The sequence below is a fragment of the Carassius gibelio genome, chromosome B14 (genome assembly GCF_023724105.1).
Source record: "Carassius gibelio isolate Cgi1373 ecotype wild population from Czech Republic chromosome B14, carGib1.2-hapl.c, whole genome shotgun sequence".
Taxonomy (NCBI): domain Eukaryota; kingdom Metazoa; phylum Chordata; class Actinopteri; order Cypriniformes; family Cyprinidae; genus Carassius; species Carassius gibelio.
Genome location: NC_068409.1, coordinates 26,536,972 through 26,561,769, shown reverse-complemented (window position 1 = coordinate 26,561,769; position 24,798 = coordinate 26,536,972). Strand labels below are relative to the sequence as shown.

The 24,798-nt window shown below is 37.3% G+C and overlaps 1 protein-coding gene across 5 annotated transcripts in view; it reads left to right on the top strand.

Moving 5' to 3' along the window:
- LOC127971362 (dystrophin-related protein 2-like) overlaps positions 1 to 24,798 on the top strand; it is a 126,300-nt gene that overhangs the window by 37,628 nt on the left and 63,874 nt on the right. For 4 of the 5 annotated variants that reach the window (XM_052574312.1, XM_052574308.1, XM_052574311.1 and 1 more), the window contains one exon: positions 841 to 987. The gene's annotated coding sequence lies outside the window, so the exon portion shown is untranslated. Of the gene's footprint in view, positions 1 to 840; positions 988 to 23,108; positions 23,238 to 24,798 lie in introns of those variants that run through there. The other variant, XM_052574309.1, reaches the window with a different exon arrangement.

Below are 24,798 nucleotides of genomic sequence, written 5' to 3'. Positions count from 1 at the left end.
TCATTTACACACAGTTAAGTGACACCACAGTCTTGTGTGCATGTCATGGAACAGGGACATTGGGAAATAGAGAAAGACTTTTACTCTCAGCAGAAACTATAATATAAAATTATGACTGCCTGCTACAGCTCTGAAATATCTGGTCTCATTGCCTTGGCTAGTTACTATCAGCCAGCTGCACATTACACTTTTATGGCTGTTTTGAACATCAGAATTTTTGCCCACCTTTGTACTTTGACTGGTGGGTGAGTGACACATCTTTAAGCAGGCCTTTTGTAGCTGAAACTCTGTCACTTGACCACCATCGAAATAGGATTTGTGCCCATCGACACACATAAAGGTCAGGCGGTGTGTAGACTTTAGAGATTAAAGAGGAACTCGGGACAGGTGGCAGACCTCAGGCCCAGCCTGGAGCTGTTTGTGGCTCGAGAGAACATCCAGGAAGTAATGAAATCTCAGCTTGGCCGGTGACGCTCATTGGCATTCTCACTCCGTCTGCTTCGCTTTCCCGCCATCGGCCATGTGTGAGCTCGGCTAGCTGTTGGGATTGTGCAGACAAAGTATGCTGTCCCCTGATAAGGGAGCCTCCGATGCTTAGCCATTAGCCAGATTAGCACAACTAGGAGGCCTGGGCAGCAGCATCATATCAAGCTCAGAAGCTGGAGAGCTTGGTATCCCGGGCTGAGCTTCATTTGCGGGTCCTTGCCTTGGCATGCATCCCAGATCCAAGGGTTTCAAGGGGAAGCAATGAGCAGCTGTTTGATTTTCTGTTTGCTTCAGTCTCTTATCACATCTTCTCTCTGGCAGCATGGTGATGATATGATCCTCTTCTTCCTGTAGGTCCCGAGATACGCAAATTGCCAGGTCTTCTCCTCCTCTACACACCGCTCTGCTGGCTGCTCCTATAGCTCCTGGAGAACGCCTCCTCTTCACGCTGCCTCGGACACCAGGAACCTGCCGCCACGTCAATCACGTCCTCACAGCCGGGTAATTAATTTCAAGTGCAAATTTTAGCTGTCTTCACTTGAGAAAGGGTGAGAATAGATCAGAGTTCCCCCCCCCCCACTTTAGTCTGTTTATACACAGTCCTGAGGCTTTCCAGACTGAGCTTGTTCCTGCAGACCCGTTTGCCAATGAGGCTCTGTTTAAATCTCTAGGGTGGTCATCAGAGGTTTTTTTGTGTTTTTGTTTGTGCATCTTTCAAAGCCAAGCGATTGTAAGGAATATCAGTCATTTTAGAGTTGTCTGCTTGGCTACAAGTCACCTGTGAATTTTCAAAGGACACTCTTTATGAGGAGAGACCTTTGTGACTAAGCCAATAGCCTTTGGTGTCTTTCAAGAATACTTTACCAAGCCCTCTATGCGGAATCTCATGAGGCTGGCTTTGTCTACACAGGACTGTGGCTTCATGGAGTTTATCTTTCTTCTCTTTCTTTTTTCATTTTTTGGAAACTTGTTGTTCACCTTGTTCAGTCTATGTTTAACCTATTAAAGTTGGGAAATGTTACTTTGGAAAGTGTAATTGCGCTCCTATATATATATATATATATATATATATATATATATATATATATATATATATAAAAGGCAATTACATATCACACGAACTGGGCATTTTTCAAGTGTTTGTCTTCCTCACATGGTTTGCATGCAATGACTAGACTCCTGTATTGACATTTTGCCATTTTCAGTGTATGTTTAAAAAAAAAAAATTGAATGCTTTCTACATTCCAATTCCATTTCCTGAATGTGAATTTAATTGAATTGAGCAAACTTTGTTTGTCTTTGTTTATAATAATTGTTTGGTTAGGATAGTTTGGTCACATTAAGTTGCCCTACTCACTTGTAGCATAAACATACTGCAGATAAACATACTGCAGACATCTATGTGGGAGAGTTCGAGCTTTCAAACGAAAACCCAGATATTATGGTATAACATGTCATTCCAAAAGCAACGGGTAAAGCAGTTACTTTGTGTTTATCAATTTTTAATTGCATATGTTGATTCCTGTGTTGTACATTACATAAAAAGATTTTTTTATCTCCAGTGGAGAACATAATGGTTAAAAGTGTGCATAATTGCTTATGTAGAGATGGCAGGAACATCCCACCCACATGTTTAACTGGCTTGCATAGACACACACATGCAGTTACGCACAGGCTTTTTGTAGTAGGCAGAATACCCACATTTCCTCTGTGAGCCCTCATTTAGGTGAGCTGACCTTGCATGAGCTGCGTCAATCATTCTCTATCTGCCGGTAAATCCTCCCTTATCTTGGGCTTAAACTGACGGAGCACGCACACATCTGCACTGCAGGAGACAGTGAGGCTGTATGATCCAGGAACAGAGTCAGATTGACTGAAGCTACTGGAGTGATGGGATGGTTTGTTTGTGAATGGCATATGCTTAAAGTGGGTTCGGGTTTAGAGCATTCACACAGGATGGGGGCTGAATGGTGAATTAGGCATGTTCAGGGCAACTTTGTGGCTCGTTTGAAGCCCGATTCACATTTGTGCAAGATGGAAAATGTAGAATTTTTTCGTGCACATTGCATACAGCACAGATTTTATGGGTGCATTTGCTTTATTACCTGATTTACATAATTAAACAATACATTTAGAGCATGCAAATAAGCAGTGCTATCAGTGGGCACAATTTACTGTTAGTAAATCTGTAACGTTTTTGGAGAAGGTGGTGTTTTGTTAGAGCTGTTGAGACAGCTCTGTCTCTGGAGGTAGAGCTGTGTGATTTGAGTCTTATTGTCCTCCAAGACATTTGAGGGAACAGCTCTGCCTTGAGTCTGCATTGCACTCAGTGGAACTGTAGATCTCACCGTTGGCTGAATGTGTGCTCTGTTTCTCTCTCCCTCTTGCCGTCTTTCTCTCTGTCACTCTCAGTTATTTGGAATAGCATTGGAAACCCCTGTTTTTAGGAAATAAAGTTGTTGCACATTATTATGCTTTTTAGGCATGCATGATAAATCAGTACCATTATTAGAGATTTTTTATTATTATTATTATTTATCTGTGTTGAGCGATATTCTGTATTTAATCGTTTGGGATAATTTTTACATTTTAATTTTAACATTTACATTTTATTTAAACACATTGATAATGCACATTAACATTTAATCTTTAGAAAATCTCAAAATGAATAGTGTGTGTGTGTGTGTGTGTGTGTGTGTGTGTGTGTGTGTGTGTGTGTGTGTATATATATATATATATATATATATATATATATATATATATACAGGTGCATCTCAATAAATTAGAATGTCGTGGAAAAGTTAATTTATTTCAGTAATTCAACTCAAATTGTGAAACTTGTGTATTAAGTAAATTTGGTGCACACAGACTGAAGTAGTTAAAGTTTTTGTTTTAATTGTGATGATTTTGGCTCACATTTGACAAAAACTCACCAATTCACTCAACAAATCAGAATACTTCATAAGACCAATAATTTTTTTTTTTTTTTATGAATTGTTGGCCTTGTGGAAAGTATGTTAATTTACTGTACATGTACTTATTAGGGGCTCCTTTTGCTTTAATTACTGCCTCAATTCAGCGTGGCATGGAGGTGTTCAGTTTGTGGCACTGCTGAGGTGGTACAGAAGCCCAGGTTTCTTTGACAGTGGCCTGCAGCTCATCCACATTTTTGGTCTCTTGTTTCTCATTTTCTTCTTGACATAATTCATGTCAGGTGAGTTTGTTGGCCGGTCAAGCACACCAACACCATGGTCATTTAACCAACTTTTGGTTCTTTTGGCAGTGTGGGCAGGTGCCAAATCCTGCTGGAAAATGAAACCAGTGTCTTTAAAAAGCTGGTCAGCAGAAGGAAGCGTGAACTGCTCCAAAATTTCTTGGTAAACAGGTGCAGTGACTTTGGTTTCCAAATATCATAATGGACCAACACCAGCAAATGAAATTGCACCCCAAATCATCACAGACTGTGGAAACTTAACACTGGACTTCAAGCAACTTGGGCTTTGAGCTTCTCTGCCCTTCCTCCAGACTCTAGGACCTTGGTTTTCAAATGAAATACAAAACTTGCTCTCATCTGAAAAGAGGACTTTGGACCATTGGGCAACAGTCCAGTTCTTCTTCTCCTTAGCCAAGGTAAGACACCTATGATGTTGGCTGTGGTTCAGGAGTGGCTTAACAAGAGGAATACGGGAAATGTAGCCAAATTCTTTGACACGTCTGTATGCCTTGACCCTAGCCTCAGTCCATTCCTTGAGAAGTTAACTCAAATTCTTGAATCGATTTTGCTTGACAATCCTCATATTTCAGTGGTTCTCTCGGTTGGTTGTTCATCTTTTTCTTCCACACTTTTTCCTTCCACTCAACTTTCATGCTTGGATACAGCACTCTGTGAACAGCCAGCTTCTTTGGCAATTAATGTTTGTGACTTACCCTCCTTTTGAGCGGTGTCAATGATTGTCTTCTGGACAACTGTCAGATTGTCTTCCGCATGATTGTGTAGCCTAGTAAACCAAACTGAGACACCATTTTGAAAGCTCAGGAAACCTTTGCAGGTGTTTTGAGTTGATTAGTTGACTGGCATGTCACCATATTCTAATTTTTTGAGATAGTGAATTGGTGGGTTTTTGTTAAATGTGAGCCAAAATCATCACAATTAAAAGAACGTTAATAAAAACTTAAATTAAAACTTAAACTACTTCAGATAGTAGTAGTATTATCATACCTGTCAAGTATCCCGTTTTGGCCGGGAAAGTCACGTATTTTACCCTTCCTTCCCGCCGTCCTCCCGTATTAGTGTTTTCCCGTAAATCTCCCGTATTTTTATTTATTTGTATTTTTTTACCTGCGTTATTAATAAAATAATAATAATAAAACATTCCCAGTCTGAGCTCTGTCACTAGTCTCGCGATAACTCCCACCTGTAGTAGCCTGTCGCGAGGGGTGTGTGAGGTCAGATGACATGAGTTATAACGTGGGAAAAACAACAACAACAAAAGAAAAAACAGAGACGGATAATGGATGCTACGATAGAGAGTGAAGGCACACCTGCCAAAAAACCAAAACCCATGTGTAAATACCGTGATAAATGGGACAGCGAATTTACTTTTTTAAAGAATGCAAAGTCTGCAACAAATTGGTACAACAACTCACTAAAAGAGTAAAAGAAAAGTTGTGAAATGAAAAGAAAAACTGTAAAAGAAAAGCAATATGAAATGAAAAGAATGTGTGGAATTAAAATAAAATGTAAATGTAAAAACAAGCAATGTTAAATTAACAGAAAATATGCAAATAAGCCTTTAAATAAATGCTCTTCATAAATACCCTTTTGTGTTTTCATTTGGGCTATAATACCTGTCTTAAAATGTAAGGGATACTGGAGCTTTGTTGGGGTGGTGGGACTGCTCGCAATGGGCGCTGGAAAATTTCCCTTATTTTCAAATCCAAAACTTGACAGGTATGGTATTATTAATAATGATTTTGTTCCCAATCCCGAAGGGGTTCCACAAATTACATTTTGGGTAATGATTGCAATGCAGTTTGGAATAGAGATCAGCCAAAATAAAACTAAAAACCTGTTCAGATTTATAGCCAGCATGCCATCAGAACATCAGACCGTTCTTGTTTTGGGTTGGCACGTACTGTACAGTAGATCATCTCTTCTTCTGCTCTTTTCTGTCATGATGGTTAGCACTGCATTGCATTGGATTTGGATTGATCATCTATGACTGGCTTTATTCCAGACTGTATTGCCAGAATGCAGGTAGTTAATATGAAAGAAAAAAGAAGAAAGAAAAGAAGAAAGAAAGTGAAGTGACATTCAGCCAAGTATGGTGACCCATACTCAGAATTTGTGCTCTGCATTTAACCCATCCGAAATGCACACACACAGAGCAGTGAACACACACACTGTGAACACACACCCGGAGCAGTGGGCAGCCATTTATGCTGCGGCGCCCGGGGAGCAGTTGGGGGTTCGATGCCTTGCTCAAGGGCACCTGAGTCGAGGTATTGAAGGTGGAGAGAGAACTGTACATGCACTCCCCCCACCCACAATTCCGTCCGGCCCGAGACTAGAACTCACAACCCTTCGATTGGGAGTCCAACCCTCTAACCATTAGGCCATATAATGCTTATATAGACACAAAAATGTGAAATAAATGAAATGGTAGCACTTCATTTTACAGTCCTGTTCCTCATATACATACTATGTTCTTATTATAGTCTTATTATTAGTAAATATTACTATGTAATAACTAGGGACTAACCCTGAACCTACTGTACCCCTAAACCTAACCCTACCCCATGTAGCTACCTTGTTTTACCAGAACTTTCTTAGATAAATACACTGTAAGTACACTATAAGTACATGTAAGACCACGTACTGTAAAAAAAAGTGCAATCGAAATTAAAATAAAAACTATTTCTCATTTACTCACCTATACTCACTCATTATACATCGATATAAATGACAAATTATTTTATGTTGCACTGAAGAATGTTTCTGTGTTTATCCCCTTAAAATGGGCAAATATAGATCAGTTAATTGTCCCAAGGAATAATGATGATGAGCCGATGATTAATCGGAGTATCAATCTCTGTTTTTTTGTAAGACGTTCATTCTTTGTATGACTGTCAAAACAAGTACGTGTTAATCAAACACGTCCCGTCACATTGTTTCTGTTCTACTTTCACTCATCAACAGTACTCACATCCCCAACCCGTTTCTACTCACGTTTTTCTTTTTTTTTGTTTGTTTGTTGGTTGTTCTCTGTGAATGTCTCCCCCCTGTTCCTCTAGTGAAGATGAGCTAATGTGGCGTCAGTGCTGCCCGTATGCTGCCCTTCCACACACTATGTGGCTGTGTGTGTGTGTGTGTCTGACGTAGAGAGACATAAGGTGGCAGCCTGCAGACCTGGAGATGCTCGAATTTTTCCCTACCTGTGTCAGCATGGGGTTCAAGATACTTTGCTCGATCTGACACTGATAAGCTTTTATCTTGCATGTGGGAGGAAGATTTGTTTATTTGTATACAGTGTAATGAATAGTAGGTGTTTCTGTTGACACATAAGGGGTTGACATGAATTCGTTCATTGACATTCTGTTAAGGTATATTTGTACTGCTATCTGTAGATCTCTAAAGTGGGCACCCACTAAGCAATTTGTCAAAGAATACTCTGCAGCAAGTGTGTCTGTGTATGTCAGGGTGAAATCAAGCAAAAGTCAAGCTGGATGCGCTTGTGTGCAATTAAATGCACGTCAGTGGGCAGGCATTCAGATTAGATTAACAGGACATGACATTTTCTTGGTTGAAGACAGATGCTTGCTCTACTTCTTGCCCGACATTTGCCTCCATTTTTTGATGGCAGATTTACCCAAATTCATTTGCATTTTTTCCTCCTGACATCCAAATTGTGCATTCACATAGTAAAATAAGAAAATAAAAAAATGGAGTTAATCTTTACTGGTCAAATATGATTTGATCAGAGTGATGGTATGATTCCTGATCAGTATGCAGCCTAATTATAACGTAATGACAAGGAGACTCGCATTCATGTCTATCAAGCTTGAGTGTTTGAACATAATTTCATGCATCCATAACTAGGTCTCTTTACTCAATTTTCCACTCTGTCAATCCTGATGATTCTACAGCTGATGCAAACCTAATTTAGTTTTCAAAGAAAGTATTTGACCCTGTAGCAACAAGTTAGAAAGGTGTTACAGCATGGGAAAACAGGCCTTATGATTATACAAATTGAGCTTCTTTATTGACCCCTACTGTGGTGCTGTGACAGATTTAACTTGCAAAAGAAAATGAGTCTTTACTGTGTCACATTAATTAGCTGGCATGTCTCTTTAGATTGTTATAATCCACAGCTAAACCTGCAGAACTGCAGTATAACCAAAGCACTGTGACAGTCATTCAGAGCTGGCCATGGGTCATAGTAATCAAATGGGTTTACAGTTTTAAACAACACTATAATTTCTAGACAATTGCATTTGTATTGCACTTCTATTTGTGAACAGCTGTAACTAGCACTGCCAAAGCACAAACAGGCTGAAAACTAATTTGGTGTAATTGTTACTTTGAAACCGTTTTCAATAAGAATATTTTATAATGCTATTTTTCACAAGTAATTACAAATGTTATTATTATTTTTGGAACATATACACCCATAATCTTTGTTTTATTTACAGCTTCAAGACATCATTTTTACAATGTAGTATATGAATAAATATTAAATACATATTCTGTATTTATACAGTACTGTGCAAAATTTTAGACTTGGTTGGAAATCTGTTTGAAGAGTTTGGTTCCAAAACGCACAAAATCCATTTTGATTAATTTGAGTAAAAATGTGTTTTCTTTACCATGAAAGTGGCCCACTATTTTCTTTTTCAAACTTTCACATAGCAACTTTAGGTTATAATAACATAAAAAAATTTAAATCCAGGTTTTATTATTACATTTTATAATTTTTTTTTCCCAAAATGCAATAAATCCATGATACTTTTTTTTTTTCTCAAAATGCAATAAATCCATTGAATCAATTTGAAAGTTATTTTTCATATTGAAACTGATGAAAATACACAACATAGTAAATTGATCCACATATGACAGGCTCTGAACTAAAAATACATTCATCAGTCATTGCTTCCGAAATGAATTCAACGGGTTATCTTGTTAATGATATAAATTAATTACAGCAATAAAATAACCTTTCATTATGAACAAGAACATGAACAACATCACATTAGACCACAGAAATGCCAAAATTAGATTTGCCTTACATTCAACTTCCAAAAATGCATTAATCTATTAACAAAAACATAAATGGCATTAATAAAAACACTAACACTGACAGGCCACGCAATATGACGTTCATAATCGAATGCGATTCATCTAATGAACACAATATAGCGACGCTTTTCAGTGATTGACGGCTCTGTGTATTAAATGTCGCTCCATCTGAAAGCACATGTAGGAGATTTACCGGTACTATTAATCACAGAATCGGCTTTACTGATGAGTTGCGGATAACAATCACATGTGATTTATCATGCAGCCCTTGTTTGTAGATCACAAAGTACAAATTAGAGGAGTAAAATTAATATGTGGAGTTTATTCAAAGCACCGCCATTACTGTCTAGAGTGCGTGGAATGGTGCGCTGTGATTGGTTGAGCGGATATATCGCATTCTGCAAAAAAGGGAGACTGGTGCTTGTCGCGGTTTAGAAAAACAGCGAGAAAACATGACCTAGTAACTTTTTGCGTAAAATAAAAAATTGGCATTTCAAAACCGACCAGAAGCAAAACTGATTTTGTCGGAAACTCATGTTTTTTTTATTTTTTTTAAATGCAGTTTATTTGATTCATTTTCACTTCATTTGTTATTTCCTATTGACATTTCTTACTGACATACTAAAGCAAAATGTATCATCTTAATATAATTAAGCATTGCACATGCACACCTTGCACAATATTATTGTTTATTTACAGAGAACTCTGCAGTACTTTGTTATAATGATCATTCGTAGCATTCTCATGTCAAAATATTTTTGAATAATGACACATTTTTATCATTTTTATCTGTATTTACTGTATATTTTGCCATTGTCCTTGCTGGTCATTATTTCAAAAGTAATCCTTTCGGGATGATATAAAAATTCCTCCGCAACAGTTTATTTTGCACACATATTTGCGTAAATATAAGTTCTTATTATTATTTTAAGAATTAACATATGCCTTATGTTGGGTCATGTCAAAGCTAGATATGCAGATATTTAGAAACTGTTCTTACATATGTATTAAGAGTCTTTTAAAATATGCTGTTGCATCACACTGGGCTTTTCAGTGCTAGGTCACAGCCAAGGGTTGTAGAGTGTCATCTGAGCCTCAGGCTAATTCATCCCACTCAGGAAGAGAAAGCGCAGCCACTACTACTTCAAGAGAAGCCACAACCAAACCCTTAATTATGATTGAATTAATCCTCTCCACAAACTGCTGAGGCTGGGTGCAGACCAAGCCTTATTTTGGCTTAGCGCACATCCCCGCCAGGGGTTAGGAGCTATTTAATGTGGCCTTTCCATGTGATGCCATTTTTTTCTCTTCCTTTTTGGCTGAGCACCTTGTCTTTTCATTAACTTGTTCCTAAGCATCCTTGTATTTCTTTCGTGAGTCTGAAGTGTCAGTGTGCTCTCATATGAATCAATCAATGTAATTATTCGCTTGATTGAACCCCTTAATTATTTTTTGCTGATTTGTTTCTGGAACAGCTGAATATTCAGAGGAGACTCTTGAGTGAGGTTGAGTATTTTAAGAGCCGTCACGTATCTACGAGTTGCAAAATACAGTCGGGATAGTTGTTGATGTATTAAATGACCCCACAAAACTTAGTCACGTTAATTTATCAAAGAACCAGGATGTTTAATTACTAGTCGCATAGCTGCTAGCTGGAATCTAGGAGTAGCAGTAAATAGACCATGCTAAAGGAGAGATAAATCATTCACGATTGCTACTCTAGTGGAGAGGGGACTCTCTAATGTCACGTACCTTATACACATTATCAACACAAATACTCATAAATAGCAGCTCATCCATGGTGTGATGCTTTTCTTGAAATGTTATTTCCACAGGAGAGCCACAAACCGATGAAAAATTACATGTAAATTGATCAAGCGCTGTAATATTATCTAAATTTCTTCACCATTTCCCACTTCACTCTGTCAGCAGACGGAAGGCTGCAAAATTTAGTTCCCCCCATGAGGGATAATGTCCCACACATGAATGGCGGCATATAAATTACACCGAGCTCTACCCGTTCACGCTGATGGGTGGCTGAAGAACTTATGTGGTTTCTGGAAATTGAACAAACAAGTTAATACAGTCTCATGGTGATTTTTTAACCTAGCGATCTTTTCGCATTGACAGGCTCGACTGAAATGTGGGCCATTGCCTGTTATTTGCGAGGGGTCTACGCGTGGCCTCGGGGGTTTTATCAGGTATACAGCACCCTAATGAATGAATTCATCATGGTATTTTCTCTTGGGGGTGGTAATTCACTCGACTGTGGATGGCGTGGCAGAGTTTCCGAGCTCTGCGGCGCTACGCTAGCGTTAGATGCTGCAGAAGGATGGTGATTTAGCAGCCTGTCACACTGCACCCAGAGGGCAAGCTCCAGTTTTTGCCATCGTCCTCTGGGCCATAAATAATTCCCATCATGCTGCTGTGTGATGGCTTCCCGTAATGGTGCCAGGCAGCATGCCGTGACCGGTCACTGTCAGCTGTGCCCACCCGAGACCTGCAAACACTGGGGAACGGAAGTGTAGCATCCAGCGCTGCTGCTCAAAGCAAGCCCACTTCTGGCTACTTCCATTGAGGACATATCCAAGATAGAGCTGTTTATGTAAACTGTGTTCTTTTAGACAGGTCCGCCTCAGGCCCAATGATAGAGAAAAGAATGTGTTTACCCTTGAGGAACCAGTTTTTTTTTTAAGGAATTCTGACATAGTGCAATCGGTGTATTGAATCATAAAGCTCTAGGAGGCTCGCTAGGGGATTGGAGCTGGGAGATGTGAATTCTCCTGACAAACATCAATGTATGTAAGCTCTTCTGGCTTTTTATCACATGCAGCTTCTGCAATCAGCTGGGACACTTCCTGTAGTAGCTGTTATACCCATGTGGTTTAATAAAGAGGAAGCAAAGAATAGGCACTTCTTAATTTAAATTGTATCCCTTTTTTAAGGAGAAAATATGACCTGGAACTTTAGTTTTTGAATGAATAAAGGTTTAACACATGCAGAGAATTTACCACATGCTTATGTTTGCAGACGCTAAGAACATGTGACTACTGTAAGTAGCTATCAAAACTGTTACCAATACAATTTATTTTTCTTTCATATAACCAGCAAACAATACTCGTATTCAATACACAGCACTTCCCGAGCTCAGACATTTTTTATGCATTTAGAATGAATGTTGTGTGGAGCTTTCAAGCTTCAAAAGGGAATTTAAAGCACCTAAAGGTAGTCTGTATGGCATGTGCTTTATATTTTCTGTCTTTTGAAGTCATGCAATACCTTTATGTGACAAACAGACCAAAGTATAAGTTCTAATCTTGTGAAGTTGTTAACTTTAAAGGAACAGTTCACCCCAAACTTTTTACTCCTATTTACTAATGTTGTTCCAAACCTTTATTTATACTGTGGAATATCTGGGAAATGTGGTTTTGTGAATACAATGGAAGTCAATGGAGTGACAAGAGAGTAAGTAATGACATAATTTTATTTTAGTGTGAAAAAGCCCTTTAGGCGAACAACCAGATCATTCAGTCAGTTCATTACAATCCGATTTGGCTTCTGGTGTTTTTGGAAAATGCAATGAACTGAATTGAACAATTCCTTGAAAAGATAAAACTCAAAACATTGAATTGTGACTCTGGACTACAAAACCAGTCAGAAGGTTATTATTATTATTTTTTTAATTTAGATTTATATGTCATTTGAAAGCTAAATAAATAAGCTTTGCATTGATGTATTAGGATAGGACAATATTTGGCAGAGATACAACTATTTGAAAATATGTAATCTGAGGGTGCAAAAAATCCAAATGAATCCAAATGAAGTTCTTAGCAATGCATATTACTAATCAAAATTAAAATTTTGATATATTTAATGTAGGAAATTTACAAAATATATGGAACATGATCTTTATAAAAAAAAATACAATAAAAAAAAAATCTATAATTTTGACCCATACAATGCATTGTTGGCTATTATGACCGGTTTTGTGGTCCAGGGTCACAGTTGGTCATGGCTACTTCTCTTCTCTTGTGATCGCTCAAATTAAAGTGAAAGTGGATTTTCATTCAAATTGGGTCTTACAGCTTCAGAAAATGTGGAATACAGTGCAACACAGAGTTGTATCGATCACTTTTATACCTTTATGGTGTATTTTATTTGTAATTGTGGAACTTTTTCATTACATTAAATAAAAAAGTGGTCAGTATACTCTTAAATTCACCTTTTGTGAGAATTCAGAAAATTCAAATGGGTTCAGAACACATTGAGGGTGATTAAATAATGGAAGAATGGACTTTTTCCTGTAAAGCACCAAACTGAACTTCTGAACTGAACTGTCCCAGGGTTTTGCCTTTGTAGAATTAAAGTTGAAGTCTCGGGCAGGCCGTGTGGTAGCCTACTCTGTGTGAGGCAAGAAAAGAAGTTGTGAAGTTATGAAAAGAAGTCGTGCCCTGTCGATGGTGAGGGATGCAGAGAGCGAGCCTGATGGTAGAGGGACAGAATGAAAGGAGGAGACAGAAGGAGAGAGAGAAAGTGCTCTTCTCTTCCGTTGTAGCTGGCGAGGCTCACACAGACTGTTCTGGCATCGTTGTGATCTTCAAAGTCACTCACACTAACCCTTTCTCCGGAGGGGCAGCATGCAAGCGGGGAAAGCTTTGCTACTTCAAAGTTTGTTCTGCACTTATATCTCTCGCATTCTCATTCCCCCCTCTCCAAATGCCATACTTAAATTAACTTTGTCTTTTTAATTTACTCTAACAAGAGAATGCAGCTTTGTTCAAGGCTGGATTAGATATATCTTAGTGACACAAAGGTTACAGCGGGTAATTAAAAATTTCCACCAACGCAGTCACGATATATCACACTGACACTTTTTTAGGCTACAGCTGGCAGTTTCTGTCTCTCTCTTTCTTCATGTTTCAACAGAAGAAATGAGGATGAGAATGCAAGAACGGATATCTTTCAGTTCTTTGTTTACCATCCCTCAGTTCCCACCTTGTGTTTCACCTCAGGCAACAAAAGTTTTCCTGCTCGGTTTTATTTTAATTCTGCATCCTGTTTTCATGTCACGAGCATCTCCAACTGCAAAACCTGAGCCTTGAGACCAATTTCCACTGGCTGTTTTTTAATATCTAAATTCAGTTTTTTGTTAAAAGCAATCCCATATGTAATGTAAACCCAGTGCACACAGCACAGCATACAAATCTGACAATTTGTAATTCAGACAACTAGTGTTAAAAGTGCTGAAGGGAAGATGTCAACTTAAATTTAAAGTATTTTGAAATGCTCCATGACTTTTCTCTTTTTTCATCCAGAAGATGCCTGATTTTGAAATGAGTGTATACTCAGCATTTGATATTCAAAATTGTGTCTATGTCAAAATGTGGTCAGTCTCATTAAATCAGACCGCTGCAGGAGAGAGACACAGATGAATGGAAAACCCAAAGGATAGCGATGAAGTCAGCACAAGCTGCATGCACAGTGCCGCGGAAAATGTGATACAATTCTAATTAGCTCAGATTCCCTCTGAGTCCATGGAATTTCATAAACTGAGCTGAAACAATCTTGAAAAATGACACTCCAGCACCCTTGATTAAACATTTCTTTCAGATTTTCATTGCTTTGCAGTAGCAACTTCACTCAGATTATCTGAAACCATTTAGCCAAAAGCAAAAGATTGTTCCCAAAACAGAAGCTCATACTGAATATAGAGATATTTCTATACACTACCGTTTAAAGGTTATGATTTTTTTATGTTTTGAAAGAAATCTCAATACTTTTGTTCAAGATTTTGGATTTGATGAATAGAATCTTTGTATTCAAAACATTTATTTGAAAATAAAAATCTTTAGTAACATTATAAATGTCTTTACTATCACTTTTGGTCAATTCAATGCATTCTTGCCGAAAAAGATTAGTAATCATTTCCTTAAAAAAACAGACTACCGATCCCAAATGTATGTGTGTATAGGTATTTCACTTTTGAATGATTTGTTTATTTAGTTCCGTACAACCCTGGTTTACATTTAGCTTTGGTGTGTAAATAGATCTGAAAGCAATGGGACTTTTTTTTTTTTTTTTTTTTTACTTCAGACTTAAACTCATCGTTCAATGTGTTATGTGTTTATTCCTGTGAAGATGTTAACAGAAGAATGACAGGCTTCATCTATCCAATCTGAACACGTACCTCGCTAACAGAGTATTTACATATGTTTTATAGTTGTCTATAACATTTTCTTGAATCTAGCCTAACATTTCACTTAAGAACATTGTTTGTTCTCATTCTGTTCGCACAGCCCCTTTTGTAGGCAGTCTTCCTCATTTAATTAACTCATGAAACAGCTGTCTTACAATGCCATTTTGCAATGCAAAATATCATTACGTTATCATGAGTCTCCAATATCATTGCAATCCACCATGAAAAATAGCACAGCCTTCAGTCTCTCTGAAATGATGCTATTGTTCATTTTACAGGCATGCAAAGTAATAAAAGTTGTATTTTTTTTTATTTTTATTAGATCCTCACAGTAAGGGATGTGACTCGCTGCGGTAAAATGTCATGCGAGCTGCACTCTCTCATTTGTTTCTGCCCACGCTGTGTATCCAAAAGGCCACCATTCCTTAGAATAAGTTTACACGGCCCACATCAGCACCCACCTTCTCTGGACTCATAACTGTTGCCAGAAACAGTATATGGACACTTTGTTCTATTTAAGCTAGTGTATAATCAAGTATTTTTTTATGTTGTGGAATGTGTTCATATATTTCCACCTTATTCAACAGGTGCCCACACACCTCATTTGACCTACTGTATTAGGCTTTATGACCCCAACATGCCTATTTATGAATACAGACTACTGTTAAAAAGATTTATATTTTTATTTAGTAGGGATACATTAAATGTGGCATTAAAGACTTTCATATTGTTAGGGAGAGACAGACAGACATACAGTATTCAATGATACATTGATAATAACAAGAAATGTTTCTTTAACACCAAATCAGCATATTACAATGATTTATGAAAGATAATGTGACATTGTAGACTAGAGTAATGGCTGCTGAAAATACAGATTTGCCATCACAATAAATTACATTTTAGATTATAAAAATAGAAAACAGTAAAAAAATAAAAAAAAAGTGATCTTTCACAATATTATAAAATGATTTGATAAAAACAAAAATAAAGCCTTGGTAAGCACAAGATCATTTTCATTTTTCATTTTCATTAAAAATGATTAATAACCCACAACTTTTAAAAAGTAGTTTACTTATTTAACCTTCAAAGCATGAAATTTATTCAGCACCATTTATTTAATTTTTTTCCCAATGTAATATCATTTTGAATGACAATGTTAATTATTTTTCACAAGCGCTAATCTCTCAAACCAGTTACAGAAAATTCATAGACTTATGGAACCACTTCCTGGTTATTTAAAGCAAGCATTCATGTACATGTACATATTTTTTGATGTAACACGTATGATACTGAATGCATGTATACGGAAACTGACCTTTTTTGAAACAATGTGGGCGTTCGCTGAGAACATATACATATGCTACATAGAATCAAAGCAACAGATGCAGAAGGCTGAAACGCAGTTTATGTGGCCTCTGTTGACCTCTGAAGCTGAGTACTTAATCTTTCATTTCCTTGGGCCCAGAATTCATAGCTCATTTAAAAAGCAAAGAAAACATTTTCATGGTGGTGGGAAAAATCTCTTGCTCATTAGTGATATCTTCCTTATGCTTGAGGAATAGACACAGAGTTTGCTTCTACAGAGACATTTACTCAAATATAAGCATGTGTTGAAGCATTTAATTCTTTGTGTTTTATTTCTCTTCTGCTCTCACTTTAAAAAGCCAGCAAAAAATTCAGAAATGAGTTGTACTTTCAGAGCAGACAGTGAGACCAGACCCCCTCCTGTGCGAGTGCTCCGTGTTCTTGGCACAGGCCAATTTCGCCTGTGAAATACAAGCTTCAGACCTGCTTTATTCAGTGCTCTCTTAAGCAAAATGAGGCTGAGGACCTGAACCCGGCTGCTGTTAAGTGATTGTTCAGTTTTGAGAATGGCAACGAAACTGGTTTGATACATCAACCCCCTACTGAGTCCAGGCAAGGCCTCGTCCGCTCCGTGGCTCTCTATTTCTCTCTATTTCCATGCTTTGTGACTCAAGTGATTGGCACTTTCCAATGCTTTCATGGCAGAGGTGAGAAAGATGCTGCTGTCTCTCTCTGTCCCGCTTTTTATTGCAGTCTCTCTCTCATTCACAAACACACACAGTTCTGCCTGCTGCTCTGTTTGTCTCATTTATGTAAATATCTTAATCAGATTTTTGGTTGATTTGGCTTTGCTTGCAAATTGAATGAGGAGTCATTGGAAAAAGATGTTAAACAAAGTCAGATGATGCTTTTTATTGATCTTCATTATGTTTCTGAATCTAAAACCCTTTATTTTTACTCTTTGTAATGCTGTTTGGGTCTACGAGGACCTTGAATTCTAGGTAATGTCTGCGTTCGTGAATGGATCTTGTCATATATGATCACCATTGATTTTCCTCTTACTGCTCCAACTGAGTAAAAATTATTTAGAAAGCATTTCAGCTCGGCTAGAACCTTCATTACGACTGAAGTTTGGGTGGGTGGACTATACAAAAAAAAATAAAAAAATCTGGGGGGTTTAAAAATTTATGGCTGGCTTTTTATTTAACAACAAGCTGTCAACCTGACTCCTGTCTCATAGAATTTCAGTGACTAATTCTGCAAACAGGAAGTGACACGGATGGCAGGGCAGCCCACATGGACGAGCAGGAGAGGGTGAGATGTCACAGAGAAGGCTGTCAAAATCCTTTTCTCTCACTTTTAATGAGATTCCCAGATTTCAAATGAGCCGTATTCCGATCTGCCTCAGCTCTCCTTATTATTCGCGGCGGCAGCCGTGACTTTGGAGTGTGTGTGTTTAGGTGCTGGACACCCGTATGTGTGAATATATATATCCAACAACAATCTGGATCTATGGATGTAGGCTGCTTAATCACAACATTCATTGTTGCTGTGTCACATTCACTCATCACTGAGACAAATAATTTAGCATCAATTGCAATGCTCATCAATAAAGCCTTGATGAGTTTTTGCTTTACAGATCAGTGGTCCTTAAGAATATCATTGAAGTGGTGTATTAATCAGATTTTTCCATGCATAGAGGCTGAGGAGGAGTACATTTAGTGTCAATGTATGAATCTTTGTTAATTAGGTTTAAACAGCACACGCATATTTGCTTAGATGAAATTAGACGAGAGAGAAACGTGGGCTGATATGAGAGGATGTTCATACAAACACAATCTGTGTGAAGCCGCTTCGTTGTCGCCTAGAAACAAGACAATTCAGTCAGATGTGCTCTCTTAAGCTCAGAGTTTAAAGGTAACTTTCCATCCAAAGATCATGCAGTGTATCTGTGGAACTTGATGTAAAAGTGAAATAGAAAAATTGAAATGGAGTGTGACTTTCCGGATCTTAATGCGGTTTTTAAATATTTTTTCTTAAATCCAAATGAATTCTAAGAAATTCAAAGAGAATACTACATCTAATAAGAAAATTATGTAATTTATCATTATCAACTCTTGTTGTTCTAAAACCACATGATGACTTTCCTCCACAAAGTTTTTTTTTTTTTTTTGTGAAGAATATCAATTTTGAAAGCTTGCCAGCCCCAGTGGCCAGGAATATTTTAATATTCAAAAATTCACCTTTTGTGTTACGCAGAACAAAGAAAATCATAGGCATTTTCCAAAGATGAGGATAAGTGAAAGAATTTTCACTTTTTGTTTAATTATTGCTGCTAGTTATTATTCACAAAAATCTTCCCATCTGCAGCTGCTGTCAAATCTCATTGGGTCAGTCTCCTGAAACCAAAACTCCATGGCAGTAATGATTAAAAATATAAAACATTTAAATTTAGTGCTAAAAAAAATACCATCATAAAAATATTATTTTATATTTGTATTGCATATTCTGCTAAAATTTTTCATTTCTTCAATGCTTTCAGCAATGTCTGCATGTGTGTTATGTTGTAATTTAAACATATTAAAAACTAAATATTCTGAATGAAATAAACGGCTGTTCTTCTAGTGGTTTTCAAATGACAGATTTTATTTTAATTTTTTTTTATTGAATATTCATGTGTAAAAATAATAATTAAAAAAAAGTGGTAGAGTTAGGTCTATGACTCTCATCGCCATGCTGGGACCCAAGTCATTGTTCTTCAAGCGTCTTTTCTAAATATGTGCAAATGCAAAGATACATGAGAGCTGCTGTGAAGGGGAACATTTCCAGAGACTGAGTGATTGTATATGTAAATAAATTTAATATAAACTGAATTTTCCTATTCTAAGGTTTTATTCCCTGAATTTAGCTGGAAGTCTGAGCCAGCCCCCATATAACCTTTTACGAATTCATTAAACCCATGACAGAAGATGTTAGAGTGTCACAGGGGAACCAATCTGCCAATTCTTGTATCAGTGTATGTGTAATTCAGCAGATTAATCACACTTACCTCCACTCGCACTCAATATCTTTACCGCTCAGTAAACCGTTCTCAATTTCCCAATGTGAGTTTACAGCCGGAGTGGACAAAGAGCTACATGAACTGTCTTGATTGAAGTCTTAAATGAGTTCCCTCTAATTGCCCCTTAGTTTTGCTCTTAGGCGGTCGTACATGAAGCAGAGACCTAGTTCTTTTGATATGAGCTGCAATGTTTGCGTTGCCATCTGTTTTACACAGCACAGACTAATCTCATCAGAATCCTACATATGTTACCACCCCTCCTTAACCTTATTAAAGGCCTCTAGAGCTCAGCTCTCTGCAGGGTGACAGACAGCCACTGTTCATTAGGCAGATGTGGAACTGATCTGAAGACAGTTTGAGAATTAGAGGACTTTGCATTCATGGCAGTTGTATTCAGGGATCCACTGTCAAATAACTCAAATGTAGTACTGAATGTCAATTCATTTTGAGTCTGTGCTCTCAATATCATAGAAGCAGTTTCCGTATGAACATCATAATAATGGGCTTCAACATATTCAAGAAAAATGTCTCATGGTCAGTGTTGACAACAGTTAAAACATACAGTTTAGCAGTAGAAAACTTTGTTCAAAAGAAAAGCATTTATTTGAAATAAAAATCTTTAACATTATAAATGCCTTTACTGTCACTTTTGATCAGTTTATTGCGCCTTCACTTACTAAAAGTATTATATATATATATATATATATATATATATATATATATATATATATATATATATATATATATATATAAAAATATTGGTATTGTAATAGTATTTCTGACAGATGATTTGACATTGATGATTGTTAGTTTCATTTTATATTCTAATATATCACTGTTTTATTGCTGTTGTACTGTACTATTGATCAAATAAATACATGCAGCCTTTGTGAGTACACACACACACACACACTCACATATGGAATGGAAAGGCCATCAAACAGTCAAAGCGAGCAATATCTGTCAGGTAAACAGATATGTTTACATGCTCAGATTTAATGCAGAAATGCCGGAATAAATTCAGTCTGACTGCAATGCTTATGTGTACCATATACCGTGCAATATTATATGTGCTCATGTCATCCAAACAAAAGTTCTGTGCATGCAAAGAACATTAGCATAGCAACAAGAAGCTGTCAGCACTCCTGTCAGAGACATGACTCTATAGTCTGTAATTGGCTTGTTTTCTTTAAGACACATGTAAAAATATGTCAAAACAGCAGTTTTTTCTTATTTTGCCATCCATCCAGTTTCTCAACAGTCTTATTATTTTATAAATGTTAAGACATAATCTCCTCCACTCCATTATTTCCGCACAACCTCCATCATCTTTATAATTGTGATGCAAATATCATCAAAAGACACTGCACTGAGACTGCCAGACTATAAAAATGGCCAGTTATTCTATTTTTAATGCATTATTCTGATCCAATGTGCACTCCGAGTCAGATTACGCATACAGTTTCAGTGACGTGATCACTGACCGGATTGTGTCGATTTCTTTATAGTCAGTCACAAATTTTCACGCCTTCATAACACATTAGCTTCAGTCTGTTGGCTATGTTGTGTTTCTTTAATATGCTTGTCAAATGCCTGCCCATGTTATTCACCCTTCCCTTTTTGTTTGGTATATTACAAAGTGCAAAGTTGGATTGTTTCAATACATCGCAATGATAACTGGCTGTCTGCCGTCAAGTGTGTTTTGTCACTCCACTAAACTGCCAGAGCTCTACAACAAACTAGCCTTATATCTCTGTATTCAAATTTATTCTCAGTGCACTCACACAAGCAAATAAGCCTAACCTTCCAAACACATTGAAGCACAGCTCAAATTGAGAAAACATGCTTGAAACATAATAACAATGTCAACATTACATTAAGTTCCTACTTTGGTTTTCTGAGCATTTCCCCGAAGGCTTCTCAGAGAGAGTCAGGGTTATGAAATGTGGTTTAATGGAGAGGCTATCCAGCTTGGAGAATTTAAGTTTTGACTCGAAGATTGTGTTTGCTGTAAAGTCCTCTTGACCAAAGCCTTCACCTTCTTTCCCAATCCAACAAACCGTCTCCTGCATGGGGCACAGCTACAGGTTCCATTCAGTCTGTGGCATGGATAAGTAGTCTGCTGGGGTTTGACTGCCAGACCTTTAGCACTTAAGTCTGCTCGTACACACGTATGAATAAAACATTTGCTTATCAATTGTTCATCTGATGCACAGGGACGAGAGTGGCACTACTAAAGTGCCGGAATAATGGCCTGTCATCTCGCTGAGCCAACCATAGCCAGGGATAATGACTGCTAATGTTAATGGAGGTCTAATTTCCAACGCTGCTCTTCGGGGTGGAAAACAAGGGCACTGCCTCCATAAATAAGTGTGCATGTGGCATGTTTTTGTATGGAAAATTACTGTTTGTCATTGAGGGGATAATAGCTTGTCTGGGGCAGGGCAAACTGATTTTGTGCCTCGTTAAACGTAACCAAAGTTGCACCGCAACCTAAGATTCTGCCTTCGTTGGCTGATTTTGGCTACTAGGCTTTGTGTCACAAAAAGGTCAAGTTTAGCTGTCAGTGTGTCACCATTCACAGTTCTCATTCATTACAAATTAGCTGTGTATGTACACTACTGTCCTACACTGTGTATGTACACTACTTAATGCTAAAGAAAGCTGAATTTTTATTTGATCAAAACTACAGTAAAAACAACGATAATGTGAAACAATTTAAAACAGCTATTTTTATAACAGTTGTGATGCTTAATATTTTGTGGTAACAGAGACATATTTATTTATTCTTTGTTCTTATTCATTTGAAATATTAAAGCCATTTATAATGTTGCAAAAAATATTTTCAAAGAATGCAAGTGATCTCTGAAGTAAAAATAATAATAATAAAAACGTGTATATTGCTATTCTTTCAATTTGTTATAGTAAGGCTGTGAATCAGTAAAAATGTCATTAATGTCACAATGTTTTCCCTGACTAATCATGAACCATGAATATTAAAATATAAGATCATAAATGTATTTAAACATTACATCACCAAATGAATGTATATTCAACATAAAATAAGTATATTTGAAATTAAATTTGAAGGCATGTTTCACCAGATAAGGTCAGTAACACCAATATAAACACCAATATTTGTATAAATAAATGCATTTTCTTAAATTAGTAAGGTTTGAACGCCATCATTTTTAACATTACTGAGAGCATACAATGCTAGTCAGTGCTAGGAAAACAAATGCTGCATTTCTTGCATGAGCAATTTCTTTCAAAGTTAAACTGTCCAAATTAATCATAGAAACTGTCAGTGGGATGGATGGGATTGTTAACAGATATCATTCTCTAGGTATTTTAGATCCCTGTGGCATTTGGGGGATTGGAGTTAGGCTTCAACAACTAAACCTATTCACATCTAGCCTTTGGTCCTTCCAGGTACTTACCCTAATCAAAAACCAGGCACTGGAAATAATGAATACACAGAGGTTAGTTGGAGTTTGTTTGAGATGTAGGGAATACCCAGCACAACAGGAGGACTCTGGCTAGGCCAGAGAGGCGGACAGTGGCCAGCTGCCATGTGTTGAGTGTCACTTAGACAGGCGGGCAGCCAGTTGCAGCCTGCTGGACTGTGTACATGGCATTTTCCTGGCCCTGTGGGTGGACAAGCCAGGTTGGTGTGATGTGGAATGTGAGGGACAATAGTGCTTTTGTTTGCAGGACTTCTGCAGTATTTGAGCACTCCTTCCATAAGATAAACAGCAGACCATCGCTGTAAGCCCAACTCACCCACTGGGGATGACAAAGGAGAGAATCCATATGTGTATATAACGAGAGACAGGCTCTTGCATGCACAGTCTGTTGTCAGAGGAAGAGCTTTTGGTCTCCACTCTGAGGTAAGAACTAGCGCTGTCTTGTCGATGTAGAGTTCAAAGAGCAGACGTTTTTCACAGTGATCTGAGGCCTGAATCAGATTATCAAGGTCGGCTTTTTTAAATGTTACATGACTTGTCTGTCTTCTTTACAGACTTTGATCACCTGACATTCATGCTTCTAAGGTATTTGAGAGAGCTTTGTGCTACAAACTGGGTGTTTTATTTTAGTGACATGAAAATTGTCGGTTTTTGAAGGCAAAGCTAGGTGCTTAAATTTCTGTGGCTCAGTAGTGGTCAGTATAAAACGTTCTTCACATCGTTTGTCAGTAGACTTGCTCGCCGTTGACTGTGCCTTTGAATACTGTATATTGTGTGCCTCTAAGTCAACTGGAGATACAATGTAGAAGTGTATCTGTATTATGTCTCTCTTTCTTCTTGGTTCAAACCAATGCTTGCAATACAAGAGAAAGTTACACAAGAACTTACATCATGAGCCTTTATTTGTTCTAACAAAGATCCAGTGTAATAGACTTTTAACTGTAGTGAATGTACATCTACATTTACATTTATTCATTTAGCAGACGCTTTTATCCAAAGCGACTTACAATTGTGGAATACATTAAGTGATTCATCAAACAAATGTCTATAGACACAGCTTTGTTTTGAATAGAAATATACAATGTAACATCATAAATGTATTTACTGTTACTTTTGATCAATTTAATATGCATTTCCTTAATTAATGTATTAATTTCTTTAAAAAAATTATTATTGCCTCCAATCTTTTCAATGGTAGAGTACATGTTGTATGGGTTTCCTATCTATGTTTTGCTGATTTCTCTCTAGGCATATTTTTTTCCTACAAAAAGCTTGAACATTTCTCCTTTTGTTTCCCAAGGGAAAATATACAGTTCTTCATTGTGCCAGCTTTATTTTAGGTTGTAATATTCAGGTAATAAGCATTAGTTTTCATATTAAGAACCTGTAATTAAATCAGTTATTATAGGCAATTGAATGCCTTTTCCACAAAATAATAATAATTAAAAAAACAGTAAACCAATTATGATGCTCAAAACAATTATCTGAAAAAGCAAACATGTAAAAGGCAACATATAAAACATCAAACCATGGTTAAAAAAACTACAGTTAAAAATCTACTTTCACTAAGACTCTTGTCTGATGATGACAAAAGTTTTTTTTACCCAACAGCAAAAATATATTCAGATTTTAGTTTGCACCATTGAATTCACTATAATTATTCTTATGTCAATACGTTTTTGAACTAACTGTTGGAAAACAACAAACAAAACCACTGCAAGAGAAAACATATTTATGTAAGTGGATAGTTGACTCAAAACATTATACTTGCTGAGATAAAGCCCTTGTGACAACTCACCCGTGTGACAACTAGCCCCAGGCTCCCTTTTATAGATTTTATGCTGTGCATTTGAAATCCACAGAACCGTATCTGCAGAGAGTGGGTGTGCGGTATTCGTGCATGTTTGTGTATGAGTGGGAGGTGTAGGATTTCTGTAGGCATGCCAGTCCCTGTGCTGCCTGGGCCAGAAGAAGTGGTGCAGGG